This window comes from Anser brachyrhynchus (assembly GCF_964034855.1).
Source record: "Anser brachyrhynchus genome assembly, chromosome: 12".
Classification (NCBI taxonomy): Eukaryota; Metazoa; Chordata; class Aves; order Anseriformes; family Anatidae; genus Anser; species Anser brachyrhynchus.
In genome coordinates this window covers 19,805,250-19,826,764 of record NC_137707.1, presented here as the reverse complement: position 1 = coordinate 19,826,764, position 21,515 = coordinate 19,805,250, and the positions used below count along the sequence as shown (strand labels likewise).

Sequence of the window (21,515 nt, the reverse complement as noted above, 5' to 3'; positions counted from 1 at the left end):
TAAAATATCAGCTATCCTTCCTCATAGGCCTACTGATAATCACCTGAAGATCTTGAAGAACAGAATCTTTATAATGAAGTTCTTCAACAAAATGAAATGGTCCAAATAATCAAAAATGAAAATCACGATCCTTTTAACCAGCAATTTCTCATTTCGCTGTTACTTCATATAATCCCCTACCAAAGTACAGTTGTACAACTAAGCAAGGAGATAGCTGACTGTACCTAAATCTGAAAGAACCAAGGGAGAATTCTGACTGTTCATGGGAAACATTTAGAAAATTTATAAATGGTTCATTCATCATAATTTTTAAAAGCATTATTTATCTACAGCCCAAATACATTTGCCAGTGGAAAAAAGCAAGATTTACTGAAAATAAACATGAAAAGATTAAAACTGCCCTGTTTTGGATAACTTTGTAATTTATTTATTTATTTATAACTTCTAACATGTGTAAGATCAAGTCCTGAAGTTAGCCTTTTCTTAAGGGAGAAAAAGCCTTCAACTGACACTTTTTTGGATTTAGAGAAATTTAGATAAATCAAATGAAATGATTTTAAGTAAGTTGGAAACTCTCTACTTTAATAACACAATCTTAAAATTAAACAGAATCCATAAAATCAGCATGCAGTACGTTAGCAAACCAGAGGTGAATTCTCCACACTATTATCAGTTTTATACTTAGGGCACAAAAATTGCCTTGACAAGTTTTCCAAGAAAATGCTTTACTGATATTTTTTTCCTGTTACATCATTCGACTAACTTAAGAGACTACAATTTTTCTTTTCATATAGCTGAGAAAGAGATTACAAAAGATTTACAATAATGATAAAGAAGCATTTTCCTCACAACAGAAATCAAACTGAAGGAATCCATATGATATATAAAAGTGAGCATCCATCAGCTAGGCTATAGACTTCTCACTCTGTAAAGCAACATGGACATCTACCAAAACACATAGGCTTGTAATAACAGAATCTAACCATTTGGGATCCAAAGCACACATACTTCATTGCTCATTTATAAGCTAGTTTGAAGAAAAAATATTTTTTTCTGATACAAAGATTGACACTATTTTATTAAAGCTAGTTGCTAAAGTATATGTAAATAATGCAAAAATATTTATATGTTACTTTTTCCAAGATTTTCTGTTTGCTAAGGACAGGAGAATAGAGACTTGATTTTATAGCTAAAAAGTAACAGTCACTAATAAAACTGCTCGTTATAACAGAATACTGATTATTTTTTTTGTATTTACATGTTCCATATATTCTAGTTTTTAATGTGCAACTAAGATATATGACTGTGATGTTATGTATGCATATTTAGAAAATACATCCACATGATGCCCACTCTGTGGAAAATTTTCAAAAAATTGTGTGTCTGTGTGGGAGTTTCTATCAGCAAAGAGAAGTTACTTTTAAGAAGAGCTCCTATCCTTTTAAAATTACCTAAATGCCTTTTAACTTCCCATTTGTTTGGTAAATTAGCAATGTCTGGTTATTAAGTTCAATATTTAAAAGTAAAATATTTGATGATAAAAAAACAATATTTATTTAAATACTTTCATTATTTTCCACAAATGTGATTTTTTCATAAATTTCTCCTCCAACACTACCCACCCCACCCACCCCCCAAAAAAAGCCTTAATTAATTAATGAACAGTGTTGATGTTTCATATGCTATTTATCTCTACTGCCAAGACATGAGATAACTCATTCCTGAGCACGTATCATGCACTGTTACTCAGAGAGAGTATGCTGAATTTTCATTACTTCTTAAAATACTGAGGTCTTTAATGTAGTGCATTCTACAGTAAAAGCAGTACCCTCAAAACCAGACTATTTTCAATCTCCTCGAGGCTGTAAATTTCATTTAATATTTTCAAACAAATCCATTTATGATTCACAGGTCTGAGGAAGATGAAGAAGCCTTAGGAAGATGTATAGTACTTTTGCAGAAAAGCTATTTCTATTTATTCTTAAAAAGTCTTCTGCGTATTGATAAATCCAATACGAAATCTTCATTTTAGAAATCCTCTAAAATTCCACCTGCATATATCAGTAGATGATGTCCTGTCTTGAAGAGGATTTCTGCTTTGACTCAATTTTAAAAAAAACTATCAATGACAAGACTATGTAAATAAGACCATATCACTGAAAGTCTGATGTATCCCTCTTAAGAAGAAAAGACATCTCAGTGTACTACATTTTCTGTCATCTGTGGTTCTTAGATGTAAATCCAGATGGGAGTATTTCAAAGGCAAAAACAGAAAGTACAAAAAGGAGGAAGAAGGCAGGAAAGAACAGATCATAATTTGAAGATTAGTATTCATGCCTTCAGCATTTTACATGATAACGATAAAATTTGCATAGTTTGGTGACATGGCTCTATTTTAATTGTAAAAATGCTCCTGAATCAACTGTGATTAATTTAATGGTCAGACTACACAAACAGAAAAAATGAGCTTTTAAGAGGAGGAGCAAGATATTCTTCACAAGATTACATATTAGCATAGTTTATATTCATTACATGAAGAATCATTTTGTAACTTTATTTTGACTAATTAGTACTGACAGCAGCAAAGAAATGCTTCGCTTCTTTTAAATCATGAATAGGCCAGAAATAGTACAGATTTATGCAATACATATGTGGAACCAATCTCATTAATGCAATTTACCTAGATACATTTTTCCAATTTCCAATATGCAACTCAATTTTATTTGCAACAGTTTCTCCATAGCATCAAGAAAATAAAAAATATTGATTATAAATTCAATTTATTATAGCATCTAATTAAACACTAAATGAAATGCAAAGGAGCACTGGGTGTCAATCTCCTATTAAAGCCAGAAAACTTTTGAGTTGGGCTATACAAACTCCTAGGTATCCATCATGCCTGCAGAAAGGAAAACACCTTTTCAGTTGTCTCCAATTCAACCTCAGTTACTGTATTAATGCTGTAATTCCTAACTCTAGGTGAATGAATTCCCTTCCTTTAAAATAAAAGATCATAAACATATTGTTTCATTCAACGTCTACTGAGTCAAAGTTTCAGTTCAGTGTTCAGGATTTAATTTCTTAAATGGGTAAAAGAACAAAAAAAGTTTCCCTGTCCTTCCATATAAAGTAGTAAAATAGGATTTGCTAGTATTCCATGAGAACATCAGTTTTAAGAGCCTAACAACAGTTCTGCATATCAAAGTGGAATTTCTATTGTGAGACAGCTGGGTGTTTTGCACTCCCTTATGCTACAATATAAATTATTATCTTCATCAGATGAATTGGCACTCCTATCAACTGCCTGGAATAGCAGTAACAAGCCTTAGTATTGTAGTTGGCCTAAAATGAAAAATAATAGAAAAACAAACAAAAGCAATCCTTTATTCTATAAATAGCATTAGTACCGGTAGTCTGATATTGAGATTATGAGTTTTTTTTCCTTTAGTAACAGTACTAGGAACATGAAGTATCTGCATTGCTAGCAATTACTATTGCTAATTACTCAAATCTCTAACTTTTTTCTTTTTGAAGGGGGGGGGGGGGGGGGGAATCCTTTCAGCAAAGAATAAAAATACAAGATAATTAAGCACTGTTAGCAGTGCCACTGTTGGTGCAGCTGATAATCTTTTGCAAGAAAAAATTTACAAGTATTTGGAAAAACACCACACCAAAACACACAATTTTAGTTGCAATATTTTATTGCTTTCTTGAATACTGCTCCTTTCCAAAGGACAGAAAACAGGGGAAGTACATGCTCCCATAGTCTGTCCTTGTAATCAAAGGAAATAATCAAGACTTTTCTATTCCCAGATCTTTAGGTTTTTGTTTAATCACTTCTAATATGAAAGGATATGACTATTGTAATAGCTCAGTTTCCTCTCAGAAATAAACAGATGCAATCAAATCAGTTCTGACATATTAGCTTTATTCTTCATAACAAGTTCTTAAACAGAATATCTTTCCATACTAACACATTTGAAATAGGAGGAGTTTTCAACTGAAGGGAATGCTACTCTGACATTATAACCTCCTGGGGATGTGTTGGCTGTCACTGCAGGTGACAAACTGAGGTAATATTACTTGTGTGCTGACTTACCTGGAGGGTCTCAGAGACGTAGCCTCACAATATGTCTTTTGGACTGCAAATAAATCGCTAAGTAGGGAAGTATTTTGGTGAAGCTTAGACATAGGAACAACAGAGGAAGAAAAGAAGAAAAAAGCTAATGGTGTCCTTTACTGGACTGTTGTACTTGTTTTTTTGGCCTAAAGACTTTACCTGATGCTTAGGACCATTCTGCCTCGTTTCCCTGGGGAAGTAGGAGAACTTGTCGATGAGTATGACATTTCTTTTGTCCAGTTTTACTAATTCCAGAAAAAAAGACAAAAACACATCCTCTTTCCCAGAGGAAAAAGTAGCAGAATCTATTTGCCTTACTGCCATTTTTCAAATGTGCATGTCTCCTTTCTCTCACAGGTAATATTTTCAGTTGAAGTTTTCCAAAAACTGGTTATTTTATTTTTTATGATGGCCAAACTGAGGTATAAAAATACCTAGCTATAATAAAAAGTGCAGTTCTCCCACAAGCAAGAATCCTGAGAATTATTTAATTTTTGATCAAATTGGATAACTCATTTGACCTAAAATAATTATCCTGGGGAGACAAGGTTGAAATTTTCAGCTCACTTAGGATAAAATTTACCTTAGCTAAGTATCATCTTCAAAATTACATTTTTTTCTCCCTCTCCAGATTCCCCAGTTCTTTAGGACTACTTCTTCTCAATGTCTTCCTTTCTAGTTCAAATGTGGAAGCTCTCCCTGGCTTCCAGCTTATTATCCATCTCTGACCTGTGTTACCACAATCAGCAGATGCTCCTACCCTTGCATTTGGAGACTGTTCCCAGGGAAATCTCTCAATCCACCTGCCTTATTTTCTGCTGATTTTTTGCTTCCTGTTTTGTGACTGTTCATGTTTCTCTAATTTCAACAAAAATGCACACACAATTGCTTTAACTGAGGCTATAATGTTTAAGCTATAATCTTAATGTTAAATGAATACGAAGAAATAGATGCAGCTGAGAACATCGATTCACAGCCTCAAAAGTCTCCTGGCTCAGAAGAGGGAATAATTAAAAACTGAATAATCTTCAGTATGAATTTAATATCCCATCATATAGAAACCAGCAGAGATAGCTTTCTTCATCTTTTACCAACAGTTAGTGTTCAGCACTAAAAATATATCTGGATAGATAACTATCAGAAGATTACTGCAGAAGAACCTCAATGAAATCCTGTATGTGTGATACCCATGGATTTACTATTTGAGCACATCTTTTGATCTGAAAAAAATGTTCCACCACACTGGGCTGATTTTTACAATACTGTGATTTTTTTTTTCTATTTTGCTAGCTTGCTTTGGTGACCTATTGATTTAGTTAAGTGGTTTCCTGAAACATCTGGGGCACACAGATACGGCACTGAACTATCTCAGGGAGACAGGATTAAAGCTGAAAGTTCAGAACTGACGTTTCATTCAATAAGATGTGAAATAAAGTGTGCATTTCCTTTGACAAAACTATCAGTTCAGCCCAGAAAAGAGTCATTGCAATGATGAATCTCAATAGGACTTGGGAGTCATATGCGATTCTACCAGTTACTATTTGTGCTGAATTAAAGAGTCTCATAAAAGCACAGTCTGTGTGTGATCTCGAACAACTACTTGTGTCATGGAAGAAAATAAAGTGAATGGCAATGAGTTTGAGACCTTTATGCTCAGAGAATGCATAACTAAAACAGAAAATTAATATCTAGACTCACCAATATTATCAAGTAGGACAATGGAGGCTATCAGCATCCTTTCAACTGGAACGTTCTTCAGGAAAGAACAGATACCACATGCATATGTTCATAATCAGCGTACCTTAAACAGTAAGTCAAGTAAAAGCACATTAGTAAATATTTCTTAGACGACTGAGACTTGCCATAACAAAACAACATGCTACACTCTAACACGGTATACATATAGTTTTGATTTATACGCCAGAGTTAATCAATGTTAATCTGTATAAAGTGTTATGCTAGTTATGCATTAAAATTGAGTAAGAAATGTAAATCAAAGCTTCAGAAAGAATATCAAAAAGATGTAACAATATTAATTACAGATAGGGAAGATAGGTAATATACGAAAAGTAGCCTCTATTTGGCTAGTTTGCCTCTGTTGCAAATTACAACACACTACATTAGTGCTCAAAAAACGTGTTGAGCAGAAAAGAAAACAACTTAAAGATACTTCATTTAATTGAAATCCAATCAGGCACACGACAATAAAATTTCCTTGAAACATATTCTGTTCTGCTGTCAGACATTTGCATTAGCACACATAGGTGGAGAGGCTAACAAAAACAAAATAATGTTAATTAACAACTACTTTGAAGTTGAGCTGTATGAACAATTATTTTGGGCCCCCAGGTAAACAAGGAGAAAAAAAAAATCAGGAAAATGTTTAGATTATTTTGAAATTTAAAAAAAAAAAAAAAGACAATAGGCAGAATTTTCAACCAAAACCTAAATTTTTCTTTCAATCCTTTCTTTGAAAAGTAGACAAACTTAATCTGAAGGCATAGCTTCCATTGATTATTTTTTATTGAAGAACAACCCAAATGGAACTCAAACCAAATTCAAAATATTTAAAATTATTCCGATTTTCTTTTGACTTTGTTCCTTCCAAAACTACAGTTTTGACAGACTAATGAAAAAAATCACCATAAGCACTCATCAAATCAATGTATGAGGTTTCTTGTTTATCTGGCTACAAATTTGCAACTATTCAACTCATACTATAGAGAATATAATTATAAAACTAAAGAACATGAACAAAACACTCTTGTTGTTTTTTTTGTTTGTTTTAATAAATATTCTCCAAAAATACTGAACTCTGAAATCAAGGGATTGGCAGGTGTATTAATTATCAGAAGATGATTCTATACCAGGAGGTTGCATTGAAAATTTTCAGTATTTTAAAGAATTTAATGAAGAAATTATGTGGTTAACTTTAAACACAGGATTTTGTCTCTCTCTTCCAAGACTTTTACTTTTGGAAAAAAAGACTTAGAAGATGTACTTATTACCTGTGGACCAATACCAGATAGTTCTAAGAAAGGTAATTTGATCAAAAACCAAGACACAATGAAAAACTAAAACCAGAATAACTTTGAGTAGGGAAAGAAAATGATGTTGATAACATTTTATGAGACTTTTCATAGCTATTAATTTAACCACTAAAAAATAAATCTTTTAGGAACGTTGTGTTCCAAAAATACCACAAACTAGAGCATGGAAAGAAAGGACAGTAAGAGATGCAGTTTAGCTAATAGTTCATATAATTGTGACATAAACAGTATCAAAACAACCAAAAAAAAGGTCATTAATATAACATCAGACTACCGCAGGTGATAATACCCCCTTCAGTGCTGAAATAGACATGGCCTAAGCCCACCTACCCTTGAAGGAACTGGCATATTTAAAGTTGTGAAGTCTTAATCATGAGATATTTCTAAGATGCAGCGAAACTACGCAGAGAATCTGCACAGAAGAGCCAATGCAATTCAAACGTGTATCGGCTTTCAGACAGGTGACCTCTCTGCACTACCAGTTCTTACCTCTCAAGTCTGACTGACACCACCTGTGCTTCCCCACTTTTCCTGGCAAGGAGTAAGCCACCCCACTCATCCTGGGCAGAAGAGAGAATGCAAGGTCCCAGCCATGAAATGTTTGGCAGTCTCAGTAATTAGACCCCACCATCACACAGAAGAATGGAAGCCCATATGCAGCCTTACAGGAAGAAGTTAGTTGTGTCTCCTGTAACAGAACTGCATCATACTGACACGTATCTTTTCTCCAGTTTGGTTGGAAAAACAAACTGGAGCAGAGGCACTTTGATAACATCTCCACTGTGGCAATTTAAAAGCTGCACAGTAATAAATCTGATCCAAATGTTCAGACATTTGCTAATTGCAGACATTTTCAAGTTTCTGTTAAGAAAAAAAAAAAACACTCCTTTCTATTTTACCTACTTACTTATACTGAAAGCAATTACCAAAGATTTCCATAAAATCTGATTTTGTCCAACTCAACAAATGATATGATATTTGGATGCAAGCATTAAACTATGAGTAAACAACACTACCAAATGTGTTAGTACAGAAAACAGTTTGCTATAATTGTTCATAAGATTCTGGTAAGAGCAAGGCCTCCAGCAGTGTACATCAATATGTCAGAGTATCACTCCCCAAAATCATGCTTGTAATCTGTTGTGATTGCTAGTCTTCCTGCTGAACACACCCTTGTGTTTAGTCTTTGAAGCAGTACCATTTGCTCAAGGCAAAACCGAATACAAACTGAGAAAGTGATACATTATCCACACCAGCCTAACAATTCAGTGTCAAGCCTCTAATATAGCTGGATGCAGGGAATGTTTGGGGGGCAAATATTTCAGCCTCCATCCTGACCTTCTCTACAGCAGTAATCAGCATAGTTATACATATTAAAAGTTCTTGCTGAAGAAATAGTGGAACCAGAGGGTTTAAAAGTTTTAGAATAAAGAAAGAAAGGAAAGGACTTGACAAAATTTTAAGAGGCTTCATAAAAAGATGCAAAGTGTCATAGCAATGAAGATTTTACAAGGTGAGTTAAAGAGAATTTTCTGAACATACCAAATCTTTAATTTGAAAGCAGCTTGTTCTGGGGCTGAGGACGTTCCATTCTATTTTGATTCTCATCACTTGTCACTCTTCGCCATGCTTTTGTTCTCCCTCCCCTACTATGGAGAAGGCTGCGTGGAGTTAAGAATTTCTTTCTAAACTTAGAACCTATAATTCACCTACAGAAGTTCTTTTCAGAGCTAGTTAAGCTACACTAACAGTTTTGTTTACATACTTTCTTTCCTTTCAAACTTGATTTGGTGACTTCAGAATTTGCTTGCGCTTTGAATAGTGGTTCAACATCCTTGAAAGTTGTTCTCCTAAAAAACAATTTTTCCCTCCCTTCTTTCTTGTTGACAACACCATTATTTGTCAAGCATTAAACCACTGTAACTTGTGTGGTGAATGTACATTCTAATTTTTGTGCAGATGATAAATGAAGTAGATTTAAACAGAAGTAGAAGCTAATTTGCTGATACTCATAGTCAGTTGCAATGCGAAAGCAGATCAGTCTTGCCACATCTTTAATTAAGTGTTCAAGGACAGGTTGGATGGGGCTTTGAGCAACATGGTCTGGTGGGAATTGACCCTGCCCTTGGCAGGGGGGTGAAGCTAAGGATCTTTAAAGATTCCTTCCCACCCAAACTATTCTATGATTCTACAATATTTTCTGAGAACACTAATAGAAGAACAATTATAATCTCCTTTGATATTTATGTAGAGAAATGCATGTCTACAATTTTTATTTTTTGAAGATCAAGTTGATTATTAAGACATGGAATGCTGATATGAGGCTACATTTAAAAGAAAAAGAAAAATTACAGAAGGCTGGTGGTGAACCCAAATTTGTTTTTAATGTGTAATATTTCCCCTGCCTTTTACTAAGCAGTATGCCTTCAGGTTTTCTTAATATGAGGAAAAACCTTCCAGTGGTGAATTAAACTGACTTTATAGCTACTTTGTACTGCCATAGAGAGGACAGAATTTCAGGAACCTGTCACTGACAAAAGCGCTTTGCATTTCTGTATGAAAAATTCAACTTCAATGATAGGAAAATATCATCCTGCACCACTTAGTTTGACATAATGCCAGTTTAAGCATCAATTTGTTCAAAAAAGAGATTGAATATCATTCTTCATAAAACTTAGAGAGCACAAGTATTCAGAAAAGAAATTATTAAGGATGGGTGTGACACCTTGTTAAAATACTTATTTCATAAAACAGACGACTAATCTATCTTCAGCTGTGAACTGTAGTAAGGGAATGAGGCTCAAATGAGGTTGGTAATGCCAGACTGCGCAGAATATACAGTGCATCTTCCCCATATTCTTGTCTGTTGATTATTTCCTCAATCTGGCAGTAGACCTTGTGCATTTTTAATTTAGGTCTCTATGCCTTCCATATCTTCTTTTTATTATCCTATTTTTTCTCTCTTAGACAAATATCAGCAAAACTCCTGTGGAATACTTTTAGTCTGTACAGGTCACAACAGTTTGCAAATGAGACCATTAGCTAAAAATTCAGATGACAGACATTTCAGAGGTAGAATCAAAAGAATGCTGAGATAGAAGCAAACAATTAGAAGAGAAAAGAACAGAGCAAAGAATATTATATCCAAGACCTTTTGCATTATTACATAAAGGCATTCTGAGTAAGCTATCAAGAACAGCAGCAACTGTTGAGACCTCACCTGCATAAAGCCAGAGCTCCAAATGTTCTCTTGTCATATACCTTTCTGAGAACAACAGACCCAAGTGGACAACTTGAGTGACTGTGCTATTAAAGATCCTGATTTTTTGACAGATATAGTTACTACCCCCCAAACTCCTTCCTAATGCTCTCCTAAATTTTCTACTTTTCTTCATCCCCTTGCAGAGCACAGAAGACATGGTCAACATTTTCCAGTTATGCTTGTTTCAGCTTCTTAATAATAATTCAGTTCTTAATCTTTGACCAAGCTTTTGTTCCCTACAGGTGCAATCTTTTTTATATCTTTTTTTTCATAGTTTTTTTCTGATAATTAAAAATAATATATGTATAATTTTGACATCTCTACTAGTAACATCTTTTCTAGATGCTCCAGAACTTGTCCCCTGATGTAAGTTTTTGCCCATTGTATGCTGTTTCCTCTGCATATGATTTCTGATTTTAGAAATTTAAAATTTAGAAATAAACCTTTTTGTTACAGTTTTATGAGAATGCAGAGGATCACATACCTCTGCAGCCAGGCACAACATTTCTATTCACTCCTCAGTATTAACTCTGAAAAATGACAATTGGGATATCTTGCGGAAAGGAAGCGTGTTCATTTTGCACAGGTCATCAGATTAAATCAAGTTTGGCATGTATACTCTAAGTCTTTGTATTCAAATCCTTGAGGGTTATTAAGGATTATTTTAGTACTTTTAAAAATATTTTCTGTATTCAGTATGACTTTGATGTTCAATTTTGGCTCTTACACAGCAGGCATCCAAAGCAGCATAACTCACATTTCCAGAGATGCTGAATAATTATTATTTAGTTTCTGACTGGACATCATATTTTTATATGAATGCAGGATAACAAGTTGTACTATATACTGGTTTTGCAAGGCCCATATGCACAAGGCCAGCTCCAGCATGAAATCCAACAGCAGCAAGATGAAGCTACTCTCCAGAAAGGAAATTCATACTATAGCTGAAATAAATTCAATCAGAGATGTGGCAATGAGTTACAAAAAAATATATATAAAATAAAAATAAAAAATTCTTGCTCCTATTCCAAGAGAATGTGAGATGCATACACATCTCGCCTTTTCCATGTAGCTGTTGCATTACATACTTGTTTTGAGTGTTCAATAGAAAAAAAAAAAAAAAGATGTTTTCAGAAAGTTAGTGTTTTACCTCTAAATAGATATTTTAAGCCCAGCTTGTGAAGAAAAGCACGGGAAAGCACTGAGAAGACCAACCAGTCTGAAATACCAAGCTCCATTTCAGACTCCAACAACCTTGTTCAAAGTTTCTTTTGCTGGCTGTTCATTCTAGAGACTCTCATACCACTTTGACACCACTTCTCAGCTCGTCTATGCTCCCATAGTGCACAGGCAGATTTGTTTTGGTTCATAACGTATAAAACAACACAGCTTTGCTAAAGCAATCTGGGTCTTGATCAAAGAACAAGTCACAGAATATGTTATTACTTATTAACAGGTATAATTTCAAGAGAGCAGTTTCAAAACTTAATCCATTTTTCTGAATTTAAATGCTTGTAATCGTGAACAGAAAGCAACAGTGCATTATTACATCCATTGTTTGATATGTTTCATTTTGTTACCTTGCTCCAAGACAATGAAGCCACATATCCAAACATCTCAAGTAACAGTAAATATGTGCTTGGCCACTGCCCGAATCAATTGCGAAGTGTAAGAACAGCAGGGGACAGAAAGAACTGTACCTTCTCTAAGTGGCTTATCAATGCTAAAGAAATGCTCAGTGTGGCTCCACTGGTTGGTTTGTATGGCATATGCCATGCACCTCTCTAACTCCACTAAAACACTGGAATTAACATCACAACTACTAAGATAATATTAATCAAAAATACAGTAAATTATGTAATCTACCTACCTAATGGGATAAAGACGAAAACCAAAATCCACATCCTTTAACTTTTGACACTATTCAAAGATAATTTGTGAATTATGCATAACCCAAACCATCATTATCATGGTTATAAATTACTCTGTTCCAACTCTGAAACCATGGATATTTCGACACTTAGCACAAGTTTACACTTGCTGCTCTCTCTGGCACTACAAAGAACTGTGCTTACCTCAGGTACTGTTATTACTTACTTCTTGTGCCAGTGTGACAATTTGACACAGAGGTCCAGTTCAGCAAAGTACTAAACCAGAAACTCAGTAACTCATATGATACCTCTATTAACAAAGCAGTCCTTCCTTCACAAGCCAATAAAATGAGAAAAAAAAATTAATTATGACAGATACACACACACCATTTATTTCCTAACATAAAATCAGGGAGAAAATTCTCTCATTTACAGCTTGTCAGAAGGAAACTTTATAACAAGTGGATGTGATGTCAAATCCACACATAAGCTAACCTTTTCTGTCACTCAAAAAGTGTTGTTTACTATTAGATGTGATACCACTTCAGGAATATAACCAGCTTGACTGATAGCTCTGGCTATGAAATATGAACAGAAACATTTCAAATGGACCTGACAGACCAGCATTATAATTCTTTTCAATTGATGTAAAAAGGAAAAAAAATCCCAACAGTTCTGTGACAATACACAACTAGAACATAAAATCCTGCTGAAAAACAATACCAGATTTGCTGTCAACATTTATAAACCCACAAAAACTACTAAGATGACTGCCTTTGTTTCAGCTAATGTATTTTCTGAATTTCCATAAAGTAGGAACTATCACTGCAAAAAATACCCTCACTCTCTTTTAGGTAACTGGTGCTTTAAAATAAATCCCAAACTATGACTCTAGACAGTGTTTAGAATCATGTATTTCACAAATGGCAAGCTTGTAGGGTTACTGACATGACTGGTTTTTATTCATATCTGACACTGTTGTGGGAAATGTTATTTTATTTAAATGTGAGTTTCCAAGGAGGTACTGTGACCACGTAATACAAAAATCAATTCTTCCACCATTAGCTAGCATGAATTGACTTGGCTCCTCTGACAGCCAAGCAAATGAAAATTAGGCAAGGATCTGGTTCAAAATAGGGTTCTGCAGTTCTCGCTCAAGCTAAAATTCCTGTAGGGGATAGGAAGCAGATCTATATTCTTGACAGAGAAGTCAGAAAGAAGGGAGCAAGATGATGCATGAATGCAGTGATGGCCCTATATATACTGCTGGTACACAGCTTGCATGTATACACTCATCCATATACACTGTACAAAAACTGCATACCTGTTTACACAGTATGTGCATTGCCTCTTGTCCACAGTTAAGTGAATGTTCTCTGTGCACAGTCCAAACTGTTTTCTGGTAGTTCAGTCCATCTCTAAAACACTGTCAGCTTTCCTGGAGCCACTGCACCAGTGCATTAACTGTATATAGAAACTGCCCAAAGTGTTACTGCATCAGAACATATGGCTTGTACATCAGGTTTGCTGTCCCAGGATCAGGAACACAATCTCCAGTTCTGTGATTGTGTACGAGTAAACTGTCCAGCCGGGCTTAGTTCTGAAAGCTCGCTTTGTTGCATAAAAAATATGTGAGCATTCAGTTCAGGTATGAATATTTGATCTATTCAGTAACATAGTTCTAGGATTGAAAATGTCAGGGACAGTATGGATATATTTAAGATTGCACAGCGAAGATTATTTACTAATTGTAATCAATGGTTTTCAAATGTGCTGTTTTACTTTTTACTCTGTAAAAAGGATTCTCTCACCTAGACATATGTCATCTGTCCCCCCCACTTACAGTATCATCCAAACTGTCTTTTATTGCTTGAGCTATCATTTTCCCTGCCTTCTTAACAAAGCAAAACTCTAACATGCATACTATTTAAATTATTTTATTATGTCTGTTTTTGCCTGTTAAAGGCAAAATGAAAAGTCGGTCATTAGAGCTGTGTGAGAATGCAACAGGAGCCATTTTCATAACAAACCATATTTTTAACCAAACACTTTTCCTGTATTTCATAAACACTTTAAATATCTAGAAATTCCAAAAATTCTCAGTGTTGTAATCTTCAAATTAACATATTTATGCCCATGAATGAAAGAGGAAATGAAATACAAACCGTGCCATGCTGAGGTGAAGTTCTATTGCAACACGTTCTTTCCAGTTAAACAAGAAGTTGAAATAAAAATGTGATAGACTATAGGGACCACAGACAACTACATATGGCTGATTTTCAAAAACTTTAAAAGTGACCTTTGGGTGACAAAAAAGGCTTGCACTGATTCAGGATAGAAATTGTTTGTCCTCATAAATGCCCTCACTGCCATATATATTTTGCTTTCTATTGGAACACAAAATACTGATGGAACAAGTAACTCAAAATGGAATTTTCTTTTGTATAGTTATAGCTTTCCCCATTAAAGTTTATGTTAAAATTTAAAGGAATCTCAAATATGAAAAGATTTAAGTCAACACATGAATGACCTACCTTCCTAGACTTACAGAAAACATCATGTCATGTTAGACCTTGCTACATTTCCCTCAAGTGGAGAAAACATTCCCAAATTTCCCAACAGTGGAAAAAACAGGGCCTACAGTGCATATGAAGAGGTAAATCAAAAATTCACATTCCTGAACGTATTAGAGCTTCTTACTCAATAGCTTCTTAACATCATATGAGGTCTTTTGCCTTCCTATGGAAAAAGAAAATACAGATACACATTCTCCCAAACAAACATAAGTCAGAAATTCCTCATTTAAAAAAAAAAGAAATGCAATGGCAAAGCTCATAATTTGGAAACAGAGTTACTTAGTTACAAAGAAACAATAAGTACACTTAGAAAAATAATATGCATGTCCTTTTATAATTTTATTTGTCCCATCTATAATGCTAGAGGTCTCCTTTTGTTTTAAAGAGGAAAATAAATCATATTTCTTTCGTCAGTGTTCTTATTTGGCAAATATTATTGCAGTTGAGTAGGGTGAAAGAAGCCAAGACCCCTTGTGAAATGTCTCTGAAACCATCTATTATCTTCGAGCCACAGGGGAATATAAAAGAAAAGCAAATCAGTTAGAACTTCACAAGTAGACAGATATCAATGGAAATTATAAACTCCGAAGAAGGAAAGGTAACATTACTACTACTATAATGAGGAAAAGCCAGTTTGTTTGTTTTTAAATCAAAAACAATCACAGATCTTAATCTTTTCAGATTCAGAAAACTTATTGTTTGTAGACTAAAATATTTTTGCCTCTTCAGTACTTCCCTCTTTTCCTTCACATTGTCTCAGCTGTTAACCTCCACACAGAAAATATGTCATAACCCAGACTAAAGATAATTTAATGCATTTTTGTTCTAGGTCTTACCTACATTTAGATGCTAAACAAAATATTTATAGCCTAGAAAATGAACCATCTCACCTTGGAGATGGATCTAACTGTCCTTGAACACACTCACTGTCTCCCAGCACTCTGCAGCTTGGGTACAACAATGAGAGACAGCAGGAATTATAAGATGCCACAGTAACTGTTGATTATCAGTGGCATAAATAAACAAAAAAAAAATCGGATTTGAAAGAGTTGTTAAGTATAATATTAAACGATACAACAGTGACATTAATTATTTGAACACCTTCACAGAAAACAACTTGAAATTCGTTTTCTAAGCAGCATATCATACACAGTAACAGAGAAATTTGGAACTAATCTGAATATTTTGCATTTTTTGCGTTAAGAATGTTTCATGTGGAAAGTTTGTAATAAGACAGACACTAACAAGCTCTTTTATTGCCTAATCATTCAGAACAGAAGGCAGTATTTGCAGAAGAACATATTCAGTGTCTTTTGTGGTAAAGAACATCCATTTTAATAATATTTTTTCTTTGAATTTTTAATGCATATACTATTACAGAACATAATGGCTCTTATTACCTTTCTGTTGCTCAAAATATTCAGGGAGGATTGAATTACATACATAGCATTTCTGCTTTTCTGTGCAGAATACAAAACTGCAACCCAACCCCAGAATAATCCTTGTGAAATGATATAGCAGGCATAGCTCCTCATATATATAAACAGATATACACCCACCCAGAAGTTTGTACCACAAAATTCACATGCTTCAGTTCTTTTTGCAATAGAAATTTTACTTGCACAAACACACTGGTGAGATGCCAGCCCCAACTTCCTTTGCCTGAAGCAATATGACACAGTTGTACTTTATTTTGTGTACTCTTTATTGTACTCACTCACAAATAAATATTTGCAATGCAGCTGAATCAGCTTTTGACCTACTTCTGAAAAAAAAAAATTTTTCCTAAAAGTTTTTTTTTAAACACACACACGTCATGAAACCATCAAAATCCACAGCTAGCAACAGATTTTAAATATGTATAACAACCCAGTAACTTTTTGTACCAGTTTCAGAAACACTCTAGAAAAGGATCAAATACAGACTTGTACCCAGGAATTACTGCAAATTACACAAATACATCTCCTTAGATGTATTTGCCATACATGCCATGTATTACATGCCATATATACATGCCATACATTAAGTGTTGAAAAAATCTGAGGATTATTATAAAGCTGCAAGACACCCAGACATACAACAGCTTGGGCGGTACATAAGATAATCTCTATAGTTCCATTAACAAAATGTACAATTGTAAATCAACTACTAATTAATGGATGACATAACTCCAACAAGACTAGAAAGATATTTAGCTCTTTGCAAGCAAAATAAGGGAATGGGAATCTGGTCTCAGATTTTTCTAGATAGCAGTTTCATATTACATATCTGATGCCTCCAGAATTTGCCTCAAATGCAGTTGTTTTAAAGAGAACCATAAGAGCTGTAATTAGACTAACACACCAGAATTTAACATCTGCATATTCTGCACTTTATTTCCCATTTTATAAGGGCTTAGTATCTATTAATTAATTACCTAATTATTACCTAATAATAATTCTCCCAGCTACATAGCACATGCAGGAGTTTGCTGAATTCTTATGTTACTCTGGTTGCTAATGCTCCTCAAAAAGTTAAAAGGCAACCACTCACATGTGAGGGAAGAATTTAGTGGGCTAATGTGGCTTTATCATGTGAATATCTCCTCTCTAATGTACAGTTTTATGAACACACACACCCATCACACCTCCAGCATTAATTCATTTCCTGGTGTAGCTTTTACATAAAAAGTCAAAGCCCTAAGGAATCTGGTTTGGAAACTAAGGTATTGATAAATGTTCCCACAACTGTCCTGGGTTCCCACTTTCTTCTGAAGGCAGTTCCAGATAAACAGATACTCAATTCTAATCTCTACAAAGTTTCTATGTTTAAATGTATAATCACAACTTTGCTGAATCAAGATTTCAACCTTAATGCATCCCCTTTTCTGCCCTAAATGGCTATGACTTAGCTACTAAACTAATAAGGCATGCTTTCTATTCATCTTCATAATACGGCAAGTTTTTGCTGCCTGTTCCTAAAACTCTACCTTAAGGATGGTATTTCTAACCAGCTCTACTCCAAAAATGCTTTTATTAGTAACACCATTACCACACACGTGCCCTAACTGATTTATCTGTAACATGGTAACTCAAAAAAGCAATTATTTCGGGTATGGTGATAACAAGAATTACCAGAGAGAATTGAAGTAAACAAGAAGCTAGTGAGATAAAGATTTCTAATATTTGCTTGCTGTATTAATACTTATTGAAACAGAATCAGTTTTGGAAATTTAACCACTGTTTTCTTCTGTTTGATTCTCACCAAAACTGCTTGCATTTCTCTTAGCCCAGAATTTCTATTTATTTACTATATCTGAAGCATCGGTTACCACAACAACATAACGCAATAGATCAAAACAATTTCAGCCAGATTTTCAGAGAGACTTGAACTTCCCATTACATATAGTTGCGTGTCAGAAGACTTATCTTCATAGAAGAACACTGTTCTTTTATAAAGTGATACATGCCTCAGCCTAACAGCCACTGAGGCTGTGGATAAAAAGCAATGAGAAAGGGAGGTACAGATTAATACACATGAATATATTCATAGATTATCAGTGGATCCAAGAATTCCATATTCTCCAAGTCAACAAATACTGAATTTCTTCACAAGCTATGACAAAGCAGCCTCCTAGTGCACTGCACCTGAGTACCAGTTTTGAGGGGCCAGAATTCCCTGCAGCCCCTTTTTGTGAAGAGTTTAAAAGTCCCTTCCAAAGGCATCTTCAGATAAAAACAAAACGTAATTGTAGCTTAAAAGAGTAATTTGAAAAGAAACAGCTTGGAGATGAAACAAAGACAAGAGCTACTGGATAGAGCAAAAGTAGAGAAAAGAGTTTGTGAGAAAAAGGGAATTATGGCTACAGGGTTACTTGGTTTTATAAAGTATGGGAAAACACAAAAACAATTTTACATAGCAGACACACGCAGAAATGACAGAAGTCAATTCTGCAGCATTCTCCCCTCCAGAAACCATGCCCCCCCTTAAAATCTGCCATTTACCTTTGAATCCAAACAATTTGCTCTAGCTCACCAAGTCATTGCACCCTCAATTCTGCTGGATGGGACAATGACTCTGCATCTCCCGCCTCTGTTTCTTTTGTCCAAAGACACCTTTTAAAGGAAAATTCACCAGCGCTAAGTCTACACAATGTCTTAAAAGGGATATTTAAAACAACCTGCAAACCATTCGTAAGTATGTAAATTGGGTAATTACCAGTTGTGCTCCATGAAGCTTGGCAGACATACATAAATTGATGTTTTAGGTAGATGGTGTAATTTCTCTGTCCCCTATGTCAGTTGCTGCACTGTCCCATACCATCTTCCCAGACCAAGAAAATAGTAAACTGTTAGAGTTGAAAAGAATGCCTGAATCATGACATCATTTGAAGCAACTCAGTTGCCCAACTTACTTAGCACTGGGCTTAGAGTTAAAAGTGAGTTGTATATGACTCTGACCCAGACCATAATTCTGCTCAACTTGAAACATGAATGAATAGTCTGGCAGACACTGCCATTTTCTCAACTCAGGCATAATTTGTGGCAGAATCTCAAACAGACAGTAATTTATAAATGACAACTGACTTCAACTTAAGAAATTTTCCATTTAAGAAAGCTTTTCAAAAGCCATTATAAACACTCAAACCTAACTAGAACAGGGCTAAATTTAAAGCTTATAATTTCTGCAATGTTCGTGAAAAGACAAAAAAACATTGTTTACCATTTCCCCCATTTTCCAGTGTAGATGCTATACAGTTTCTACGATGTTGGATGGGATTGGCAAAGTTTCAACAAAACAAAACAAACTAACAATAAAACTCACTTAGCTGTAAGCAATATTTATAGGAAGTGCTGGTAACCCACAAGTCTCAACGTTTCATTACAAAGCTGTTTGTGTTACAGCAAAAGAATGAAAAGTTAAATAGTAAACAGCCTGCAAATAGGAACGTGATACTTTCCCTGGCAATTTCAGTAACTAAATTCCATCACTTGTATAGACTGTAATATGGGATACTGAATATAGGAGAGGAGGGCAAACAATGCCCCCATGTACTCACTAGGAGGCTAAGAAAAAATAACGCTGAAGATAACTACATGTTAAATTAGATCCATGAGTAATTTGCTTTACAACACTTCCCAGCTGCAAGAAAGAGAGGTGAAGGCCTTGGTTTGCTGAAGAAATAGCTAAGCAACCAGTTTTTCCTGTGTCATCCTGTTGCTTGGAAGTAGCCAACCTGGATTTGTAAGTGACCTTAAGAATGGCTGCTGACATTGCTCTCCAAGATTGCTAAAATTATCCTACATTGTGCTAGTTTTCAGAGGAATTAAGGAGACTTAACCAACATATTGCAAAGAGGAACAACAAATACCACATATAAATCCATCTTGTTTTGCCACCCAGACCTTTGTCTTTAGGAAATAACTAATCCACAGCTGCATTTGTGTATTGTAGAGAAGTGCATTTCCAATCACGTAGGAAAGATGTCAGACGCTCAGGTTTCACAGTAAGAGAGCCAGAGAAAAATTTACTAAGCACTTTTATCCCTTTAAATTGTCTTGAAGAAATGAACAAGAATCAAACTTTCTAACATTTTAATGTCAACAATAATGTTCTTTAAGGAACTCTTCACAGTACTAATACTAAAATTTATCTTCACTATATCTGAGGCCTTGTAAAGATCAAGGACCCCTTCTAGTTGAGAAAGCAAGACCCATAAAGACAACTTGACAAAAGCAGGTAAACCAGAAATTATAGAGAAAGAAATGAGGAAAGGCTCAAGGGCCCACAAGAATTCGGTGTAAGAGTTCTAGCCACACATATAAAAGTTTTCTGCTGTTAAAGGGCTTATATTCTCTCACACACAAATATTTTTCCTAAGGCACTGCTCTATCTCAGTTCACGATTATAACTTTGACCACTGCCAAAGATGCAATAATGTAATCAACCTGGAATCCACTATTTGATTTTAAATTTTATTTTATTTTTAAAACCACATATTTACACCTTTGATTTAAAATTTGCTTTTTTCATTATGCTGTTTTATATCAATTTCAGAATTCTACCACACCACATAGTTTCTCTAAAAATTTTGTATGATGAATACTTGCATTGTAGGCACACAAAAATACAAAGTTGCATGTGAAGAAGTAGTTTGTAGGTGTGTGTATCTTTTCCATTTGCACCTATTATTTCCTTAAGTCTAACACTAAATGGAAGGAATCAGACAGACAAGTGCTCATCATGTGAAGATCAAGATTCGACATTTCTGTAAGTACTTTACTGAATTTGCCAACCTTCAGAGGCTTTGTAACAGAATATTAAGCTATATAGCATGTATTGAACAAGGATGCTGAAACACCAACTTGAGTTTATTTCAATCAATATTCCTTGTTTTTGAAGCCAGGGACTCTTGCACAGTGCTCATCTGACAGCCTTTGACATGAGCAGCATTAATAAATGTTGACATTGAGGTTGATTACTCTCCCTCTACAAGCTTGGACTAGTCAGACACTGACTAATCCCTTCATTCTTTCTATCCGAGTTGCTCCTGTTTCTGTTCTGCTTGCTACTGCTTAGTTTTATCTGTAGCATTCAGTGCACCAAAAATAGAGGCTTAGAAAACCTGACACTAAGATGATGTACGGTGTTATTAAG

At 34.8% G+C, this 21,515-nt stretch overlaps 1 protein-coding gene across 7 annotated transcripts in view; it reads right to left on the bottom strand.

Moving 5' to 3' along the window:
- Window positions 1-21,515, bottom strand: part of LOC308176799 (uncharacterized protein) — a 521,877-nt gene that overhangs the window by 433,129 nt on the left and 67,233 nt on the right. For all 7 annotated transcript variants that reach the window (XR_013938632.1, XR_013938633.1, XR_013938634.1 and 4 more), the window contains exon 4: window positions 5,819-5,921. The gene's annotated coding sequence lies outside the window, so the exon portion shown is untranslated. The remainder of the gene's footprint in view (window positions 1-5,818; window positions 5,922-21,515) is intronic.